Source organism: Adiantum capillus-veneris, chromosome 6, assembly GCF_014529385.1.
Source record: "Adiantum capillus-veneris isolate H3 chromosome 6, ASM1452938v2, whole genome shotgun sequence".
NCBI lineage: Eukaryota > Viridiplantae > Streptophyta > Polypodiopsida > Polypodiales > Pteridaceae > Adiantum > Adiantum capillus-veneris.
This window is the reverse complement of record NC_140936.1, coordinates 21855917-21865319: the sequence shown is the minus strand read 5'-3', so window position 1 is coordinate 21865319 and position 9403 is coordinate 21855917. Positions and strand designations below refer to the sequence as shown.

Genomic DNA, 9403 nt, shown 5'->3' with positions numbered 1-9403 from the left:
CAGTTTTAGCAAGAACCACGATTAAATTGTCAATCCATGGGATGAAGCTGACTTGACTAGTGCATATATAGAGGCTACAAGAGGTTTTCAATCTCTCAGAAAACAACTAACAACTCACATCTAACTCAAGCTACACTGAAGTGACTGAAATCACCAAAAGCCAAACGCTCATTGCAAACAAATCACATCTGTTACAGCATCTAATGACATCCAAACATGACAAAACTTCTAGGAAAAGTTTATAAGACCTAAGCACACATGCTTGTGGTCTCAAACCCCACTTTACGTCAAGTGCCAAAATCTTGATTATTAACAGCAGTGGATTTTTGACCTGGTTGTTTTCGACCCAGAATGCACATGAATGCTTAGCAATGATGCCCCAATACCCCACCTATGCTTAGTTTTTAATTGTGAAGTGTAAATTCCTACTTATGATGAATTAGGCCGCGGATCAGCGACGCCAAAAGCTACAAATTACTGTGATGTGTTTACGTCAATTCGTAGAGCTCTTACATGCGGTTGCAATGCAATAAACGCGACTACAATGTGATAACTAGGGAGAGAGTAGGAAGCGTGAGAAGGAGAGAAGTGAACGCAGCTAGCTCACACTATATTTCATTATCCAAAACTTACAAATAACTTACAAAAATTGGCTTTTATACCTTATCCAAGGTATTTGGTGGTTAGAACTAATAATTTGGGAGGTCTAGCTAAAGGTAGGCAATGACAGGTTGATACAATTTGGAAGCTTGTAGCCCCGGCTCATCAATCACAAGGTTTATCCAAAAAATAAGAGTTACAATATTCTTGATTTATCAAAAATAATAAGTGTTTTACAATGAGAGCTCCAAAAAATGGTATTCGTGGTATCTGTGTTAGCTTGCTGCTAACATTTCCCCCCCTCCTTGCCTGTGTCGTCCCTTGACACAGCGTATGGACTAAAGTAGTCTTCGGGTTGACGGTTGGCAAGGTGGTCTTTAAGTACATTGGGTGCCTTTTGGTATTTGATCTTTCTTTCTTTATTTGGCACTTGCAAGAACTGCATGGTGACTTTGTTCTTCAGCTCCATTGTTGAGTAGCGTACAAACCATGATGTCAGGTTGCTGATCACTAGCCCAAATATTTTTGTTTGCCAAGTGAAGAACCCTGTGTAGAACGCTTTCTCGAACGCCAACATATTGTGAGAAGGTAAAAACATGCATCTGGCGTAGAAGACATAGAGGACTTGTTTAGAAGATTGCCCACTGAGATCACAACACAACCCTTTGTTACTCTCGAGGAATGACATCCAAGGGGCGCCTGCTTGCTCTGGCTCATGGAACACTTCGATGAAGGTGAGAATCATTCGGTAGATTTTATACAGCATAACACAAGATAAATCTGGTAGACATTTTGAAGAATGACATGGCGCCCTTTAGGATTTTCACCATGTACTCTTCCGTCGGTGGGCCCATTTTTGGAGCAAGCAATCTGGGGTAATTCAGCCAAGTTGGCCGCTTCTTCAGTAGTGCCTTATGTGCTATCCTGGTCCTTACTCGTGGTACAAGACAGAATGTAGGATCCTTTTGCAAGGTCGTAGGTGCTCTTGTGAACAGAATCAAGTACCTTGGAGTCTTGTTTAACTAGCTCAACCTCCACTTTGGGTGGTCTTGATCTGCACTCTCAACTTTCATGTCGGTGTAAAGCCTTTCTTTCACTTGTAGCAGCTCCACTCTAATAAGAGGGTAGGGTAGGGATTGTTGGTGCCATTGCACATTGATTTGATTGGGAGTGAGTTGTATGACATTGATAGAATGAAGTACTCTCATCTCCCAATCCATTGCTACCTTCCACTGCTCATGTACCTCTTGTGTAATTTTTTCCTTCAGTGCATCTTCCTCAACCTTTGAGAGCTGGACCATTTGCATTGTGTCTGCTTCGGTAATGTGTATTTGAAAGACCTCCTTGCCACTTAGCTCTTCAGTTGGATGTATCTCCATCTCAACGAATGAAGCTAAGGGGATTTCTATTTGAGGTTTCTCTGAAGTGCCTGCCTCTTCTTGTGTTTCCGACTGTCCCTCTCTCAATAACTGGTTGACTTTCTTGAGTTTTGCTATTTCTTCATCAACTCGTCTTCTCTTTGGACCCACATTACATCTAGGTCTCTACGCTAAGAATGCTCCAATTTTAGCTCCAGCTGGAGGTCTCTATTTTTCTTCTCTAATACCTCGTCTGTTCCTTTGATCGAGGCCACGACTGGATTCTCTCGTATTTGCCACAAGAATATTGCCTGATCATTTATTCTTTGTTTTGAGTACTGCTGTGAAGCATTTTTCACATCTAACTGTACCTAAATTTTTTGAACTGAGAGGGTTGTAGTTAGAAGTTCATTTGTAAATTCTGTCAGAACTGCTCATCTTTTGCTTTGCATGCATTTGACAATTTTGTAAGCAACTCACCAAGCTCCTCCATCTCTTTCTGTTGCTTATCTCTTGCAAGTTGATGTTGTTCAGCTTCCGCTTTCAACTTCTGCACTTGCCTCTGTAGATCGGCAATGAAATTAAGTCAGTCATATAACTCCCCTTGGAGTGCGTTAATCACCATCTCTAATTCCTTGGACCTTGTGCTACGACATAGTGCTGCTGAGAAAAGTCGTTCAGTCATGTCCTGCATTTATTTAGCATATTCAGTCACTTTCAGGATCAATTTGTTGTTTGATTGCCTGTCTTCGTTCCATGCCAGCTGACTTGATGTTTTTGCCGCTTCTTGTGTGTCCTTGGGTGGCGTCATGGTGGATGTTTTCTATTTCCCTTGTGGTTGTGGCTGATCTTCTGTTGTTTTGTCATCCTGAGGCTTCGTAGATGCCTCGTCCTTCTCTTGTTGTCTTGATGTAGAGGGTGTTTCCTCGGTCTCTTGTTCTCTTCTGTGCTCAAACTTTGTGGTATCCTCTTCTGGTGCAGGACTGGCTGCCCTTTCTGGCTCTTTGTCGTGCTCAATTTGCTGCTCTTAAGTAGATTCAATTGCCTAGTGTGTTGATTTCACTACTTCTTGTTGTTCAGGTTTTGTCTCTTTTGTGGGCTCAGTTGTTGTGGTTCTAACTGCTGGTGATGGTAGTGGGCTAAGCATGGGGTGATCATGGTGTTCAGAAAGAGGAGAAGAGATGCAGGGAGATACATCACCTTGAGCATGTTGTGCTTCTCCTTGTGCAGTGGCTTCCTCTGCTTGTTTTTTTTGTTCCATCACTTCTTTAGATTTTTTTGCCTCTTCTTGGGCTTCTCTCAACTGTAAGGCTTTTGCTTCTTGATACATTTATTCCAAGGATTCTGTGGGATCTTCAGCCTGCTTCCTGGTGTGATGCTTGGTTCTTGATCCTTTAAGCTCAATGGGCACCCACTTTTCTGGGTTCTTTCCCTGTGCTTGGTGGTTGCATTGGTAAGAGTGTTTTTATCGTTCAAACCTGGCTTGATTTTGCATAGGTTCCTCCTGGTGTGCTGCCACAACTTTTCTCTTCAATTCTTCTATCCACGCTCTCCTTTCCTCGTTATCCAAGCTTTCACTGATGTGCTTAATTGGCGAGTTCTCAACAGACTCTTCATCTGAGTTGTATGATCTCTTGGCAGATCTTGTAGCTCGAGGAGATGGTTGTGCCGACACTATTCAAGTGTTATAATCTAGGGCAGGTGGTAAATTTTCGGCCATGACAATGGCATGGTAGGAATCCTTGTTAAAACCTCTGGTGCACCCAGATAAGTGATTTTCCCTTCCTTCTTTGTCTCTTTCAATGTGGACAAGACATATTGTGCGTGATCAATTGGTTTCCTTGTGGTTGATTTGAGGACTTGCGTAAAAGTTATGGCATCTACATGATTGGGCATTGTATACCTCCGCGGCCTCTTCGCAAGGAAGTGGAAGTGGTGATGGTACAACATTGCAGGCTCTTCTATCTGTTTTTGAATAAGGTCTGCAAATGTGGTCGCAGCGGTTTCTTTGGTGAAAGTTACGGTCGTCTTCCTATCTCTTGCCTTCATTGTCATTCTTTTTTTGGCAGTCTGAGTGCTTCTTCCCCTATCTCCTTGGTAATCACAACTTCAAAGTTATTCCCTTGTGTGTTAGCAATCTGAGCAGTCCCATCTTCTTTGATTGTGGACAAAAGCTCATAAGATTTTTGGAAGTCCATTCCACAAGGCTCTTGTTCATAAAAATCTCTGAGTCCTAGCCTTCGGTTGGCCTCTTTGTTCTCGAGTTTTGCAGCGACATCATATACTTCTTTGGGTAGAAGTTGTAGCTCTACGTGATGTCCTTCCTCGCTCTTGAATCGACCGGTGAACACTCTGGTGTTATGCTCTTCCAGATGATCTCTTGAAAGATAGGTTGCCTTGGCGGTTTTGACTAACCCAGGGTCCAGTTGGTATGCTGGTAGCTCTTGAAACTTTTCTTTTTGGTTGAGTTTCTTCTTGGCCCTCTCTGTTGCTTGCATGGGTCCTGTTCAATGAATAAAGTGTCAAAGTTAGCAGATTTGATCGATTTTTCTCTAAAATGTCCTTTAGTCTGAAATGCTAACAATTTTGGTCCAATTTTCTTCAAATCAATTTTTGAACAAGCATAGATGCATAAAAACATGTAAGGAACAAAATTATAAAGTCCAAACAAAAAATTGCAACAAAAGTAAATAATCGCGATTATTTACAACTGAGTAATTTTTCCAACTTTTTGCAATTTGGCATGACAGGCTTGAAGTATATACCAAGTAGATACTCTGAGTGAAATATGGGCTCATTTGGATGCATAGGATGAAAATGGTGCCAGATTTTGGCTTTAAAGTCTTTGAAATAGTAGATATAAAGGAAATTTGAGATTTTGAGCTCCAAATTTGTTCAAACTTGGCTAGTGGGCTTACCACAGCATGTACTTTGGATGTATGATGGCAAAATAGAAAAATTTCCCCATTTTGGCATGAAAGTAAATAATCGCTATTATTAACTTTTCTACCAAAATCAATATTTTTTGGCACATTTTGGCTCTAGGCATTTTATAGACCTTGTTTATGGGATATGAGGTGATTTGGATCAATAAATGTGATCCATAACTCAAAAATTAGTTTGCAAAGACTTCTTTGCGCTTTTTGGCAATTTTTCAAGTTATATGTGATCATTTTGGCTTATACTTGATTTTTGGCATGTATTAGGTGTGTGCAAATGATATGTGAGGTGATGATGCAACCTTCAAGCCAAATTAATGCAAAAGTAAATAATCACGATTATTTACAACAGTCATATTTTTCTTGCAAAACTTAAAATTTTTGACCTAAACACATTCTATACACATTTCGTCCTAAATTGATTTTGGTAAAGTTTGGTCTTGCTGGCATCATTTTGTGCTTATCGACTCTGAAATTTTTTATTTTTGTGACTGTACTACCTATTGAGTCGGCCAGTCACTTTTGAGGCTTTCGACTTGTGCGCAACATAGTCGTGAAGCAACTTATCCAATTTTGGCCCATTTGGAGTCAGTTTGACATCGTATGTTGAATTTGACACTTTGTAGCCTTCGAGCTGTTTTTTGTTTTTCGAGGGCTTTGCTTGATTGATTTCATGAATCAATCATATACATTGTATATAGACCTCGTAGGCAAGCTGTTTGTGGAATCAGAAGCCAATTTTGATATCTTCTAAAAACCTAGCTTTTCTACTTGGGACCCCCTCGACCCCTGTCGAATGGTCAATTGATGATATAGAAGGGTTCTACTATGTTAGGGCATGCTACACTTCAAATCCCATCTGATTTGGTTGAGCTGATAGGCCGCTATGGTCAGTTTTTGGTCGTCGATATTAATTGAGTCAACGTCAGTTAACAGAAGCTGTTAAAGACCGAAGACGTTGAGATGGGGGAAATGGGAATACACACAGTACACAAACTAGATGCCTCTCTATAACCTAGCAGATATCCAACACCCCAAGCCACACAGAATCACACACACATGCACACCTTCTGCCGACCTTCACAATACAGACCGCCTTCAAGAAATCACGGTTACACACACCCACACATGAGCATTTCAGTACAAGAAACCCATCAACAAACCATCATAACCGACACCAATGGATGCATACAACTCCCCAATCTGTAGATGCACTCACATAGGGAGACGACACACATCTTGACCACTCATACAAGCTGTCCACACAATATCTCTACCTCCCTTTCTACTCACAGACACACAATCCCGCATCCATAGCTACCACGGGCATATGGTAAAGAACAGGAGGCAAATAACACTGACAGAAAACTCGACAAAAAAAACACAATCAGCTATGTATCACATCAACCCGATCAATACAAGGATGGTAACCCGTCCTCCTCCTCAGGAGCTCTAGGCCCGCCAATACATGGCCCCCGTCCCCTTGAGGTCTCCCCTTTCTCTCCTTCTGGGCCCGCCCCTTCTCAAATGGCGGCTCGCCGTCTTTGCTCTCGACCCCGTCCCTTGCTGTCTCGTGAGCCCCTGGCGTCTTTTCCTTCTCTCCACTCCATGCAGCCCAACAAATGGCGCACCCTCCTCCTATTTCCATGCTTTCCAAACATATGGTGTTGGTGCTTTTTTCCTCTGCCACGCAGCTCGCCAACCTCTCAGAACTGCAGCTTGCTTTGGTTTTTTCATTTTAGGCATGGAGTTATTTTAGCATTCAAGCTTCTTTTGTTTTACCTTGCAACTTAGTGGTCATTCCCACCGAACGCAACCCGCAGCCAATAGCTCTGCATCTCTTACCATACCCTGAAACCTTTCTTTGGAACCAAGGTCTTCACGGCTTTAAGCAAACATAACTGACCCGCAAGAATAAAATCTCGGATGCTCTGATACTTGCCATTAATGGCGACCGCAACAAGCATTGGCCGCTCCGAATCCCAATGCAACCATGATAGATGCCACATTCAAGATCTGGTTTGAAATGGATCTCCAAATGACAAGCCAAAAAAAAACACGTCATAGAGTAAATGGTGACTATATCTCATGTAGCTGCAAACATCTTGACCATTAGAGGCCCAAAATCAACGCTTGACCTGTAAAGTGCCACATCTAGCATACACATCCTCGCAGTAGAGTCTCCTGCCGACACCTCGATCCAGATCCCATATCATAAACTTGAAGTACCTGCATCCAACACTCCTCGTCCTATTTCCAAGCTTGTGATATCTATACTTACTCCTGTCACCTGTAATAGAAAAAAACGCTCGTAGCTTCTACTACCAAGTGCTCCATCCTGGTGTACCTGTCTCCTAGCACCATCAAATAACTGCCCACTGTCCTTGCCATTTGCCTGCAAACAGCCATCCATGAGCTTCTTGTACTTCCATGAGTCGACCATCTTCAGTTGTACCATCATTGCCCACCCCCTCGTTGAGCATTCATGCTCAACCATAGTATTATTTAGATAATATATCATTGCATAAGAAGAAAACTTCTAGATACTATGTACAAGAGCTAGATAAACAGCAGTCGATAGATAGAGAGAGATTCACTAGCTGTAGCACCTGCCTGGATCAAATGGAAAGTCATAGGCTCTCCTAACTGTGATGCAAACTCCGCCGAGATCAAATACATGGCATTGAGCACAGCCATGCGTCTAGAGTACATGCATAATCATCCTTTTTCCTGCACCTGTAAACCCAAAAACAAGCCTCTCGTGCAGCTTGGCATAGCATCGATCTTCAACTACCTGTATCCATACGCCGGCTTCATACACAAAACAAGCTTGTAAACCACCCTGTGAAGCATCTCCACCATACACCATGATTTTCTCACCTGCTAGAGAGCTCTTCATAGCATACCTCTCATCATGAGAGCTTTGCAATCCATGCAAAACTACCTGTAAAGCAAATTTTAAAAGCATGTCAATAACATCATAACAGCCGTCTTTGGAAACGTGTCTTCCACTACCACTGCTTCTTGGAGGACCAAGACTACCTGCTTCTCAAGCATATCCCCTGTTGTAGGTCCTTCAAACGGTTCAAACGGCACACACTCTAAACCTGATTCACCATGCCAATCTTTGTCCGTCGTAGCCTTTGATACTTCATCTTCAACCACTTCATGCGAGAGAAAATTGGATTGCTTGACCACCTTTGCTTGAACACTAACCTGTTCTTCAAGGACTTCTTGTACGACCATATCATCTGCTAAGCGATAAAGAAAGCCATGATCTATTACCTCATCTTCTGGTAGGTCGATATCACCAACACCCTCTGGAACGCACTGCCACTCTTCAACACAATCAATAAGGCAAGGTTGCCCAACCCCCTGGCTAGCTTCCTCCTGCACAGCTTCGACCATTGCTTTGCCAACACCTTCAAATTTGTCCTGTGAGCTCTACTCCACAGCTTCATTTGACTCTTCATGCACACAAACTTCGACCAAGACCGCATCCTTGCTAGCCGGGCTAACAGACTCTTGTACATCATACCAAACTAGAGGTACAAAGTGAAATGAATGACCAGAATGGCTTACCAATGGCAAAATAGCTACCTCTTTGACGCTTGAACTCCCCTTTGACTTCATGGCATGACGCAACTCCATTGTTGAGCCATATCCATAGTCTGCCAATTTCAACCCATCTCCAGCTTCTTCTTTGCTTTCTTGCTCTTTGCCTTGGCTAAGCAAACCATTTGTGCATAGTCTTCTTCACCACCGCACTCGACCTTCTGTTTGATTCGCGGATGCAAGCAGGCTAGAAACTGCTCTCGCTTGAAATGATCTCCATTTTTCACACATGTAACAGCAGCTAATCTCCCCCAAATAGACTCAAATTTACCCAAAAACAAAACAAAATCTTCACTTACATCCTGTTTGAGCTTGCTCAATTTCTCACCCAATCCCGGTGGAGAAACCCGCTTTTGAAAAGCTTCAACAAACTGTTTGCGAATCTCACTCATTGACTGACGATCTGCAACCTTCAATCCTTCAAACCATGATTTGGCTCCTTCTTGTAGAACCAATGGTAGGGCCTTCAATTTGGCTTCATGTCCACAAATTCTCAACTGCAACAACAGGTATAACTCCAGATCGAAAAACCAATCTGCAGCCTCTTCTTCTCCAGCAAGCACCAAGTCAATACCATGCATCATCTTCAGGCTTTAAAGCTTCACCGAGGAGCAATCAATAGATCCTTAGTGGGGGCACCACTGATGGGATGGGGGAAATGGGAATACGCACAGTACACAAACTAGATGCCTCTATATAGCCCAGCAGATATCCTCGGGGCAGTCAGTTTCTTAGAATGTGTATGATATCACGTGAGTTAACCGGAGAGGGTTATTAAAAGACCAAAATGTATCAAAATGTATACATTAGAGGGGGGTGGGTTTTTTTTAAATAGGCTCACAGTGTAAGTATAGTATGTATATTGGGGTATTATTAATTACCTCTTCAACG

General features: G+C 42.4%; 1 pseudogene; it reads right to left on the bottom strand.

Annotated features, from left to right (window-relative positions):
• Positions 1-7493: 7493 nt before the first annotated feature.
• LOC147455245 (uncharacterized) lies at positions 7494-8433 on the bottom strand (annotated as a pseudogene).
• Positions 8434-9403: the final 970 nt, after the last annotated feature.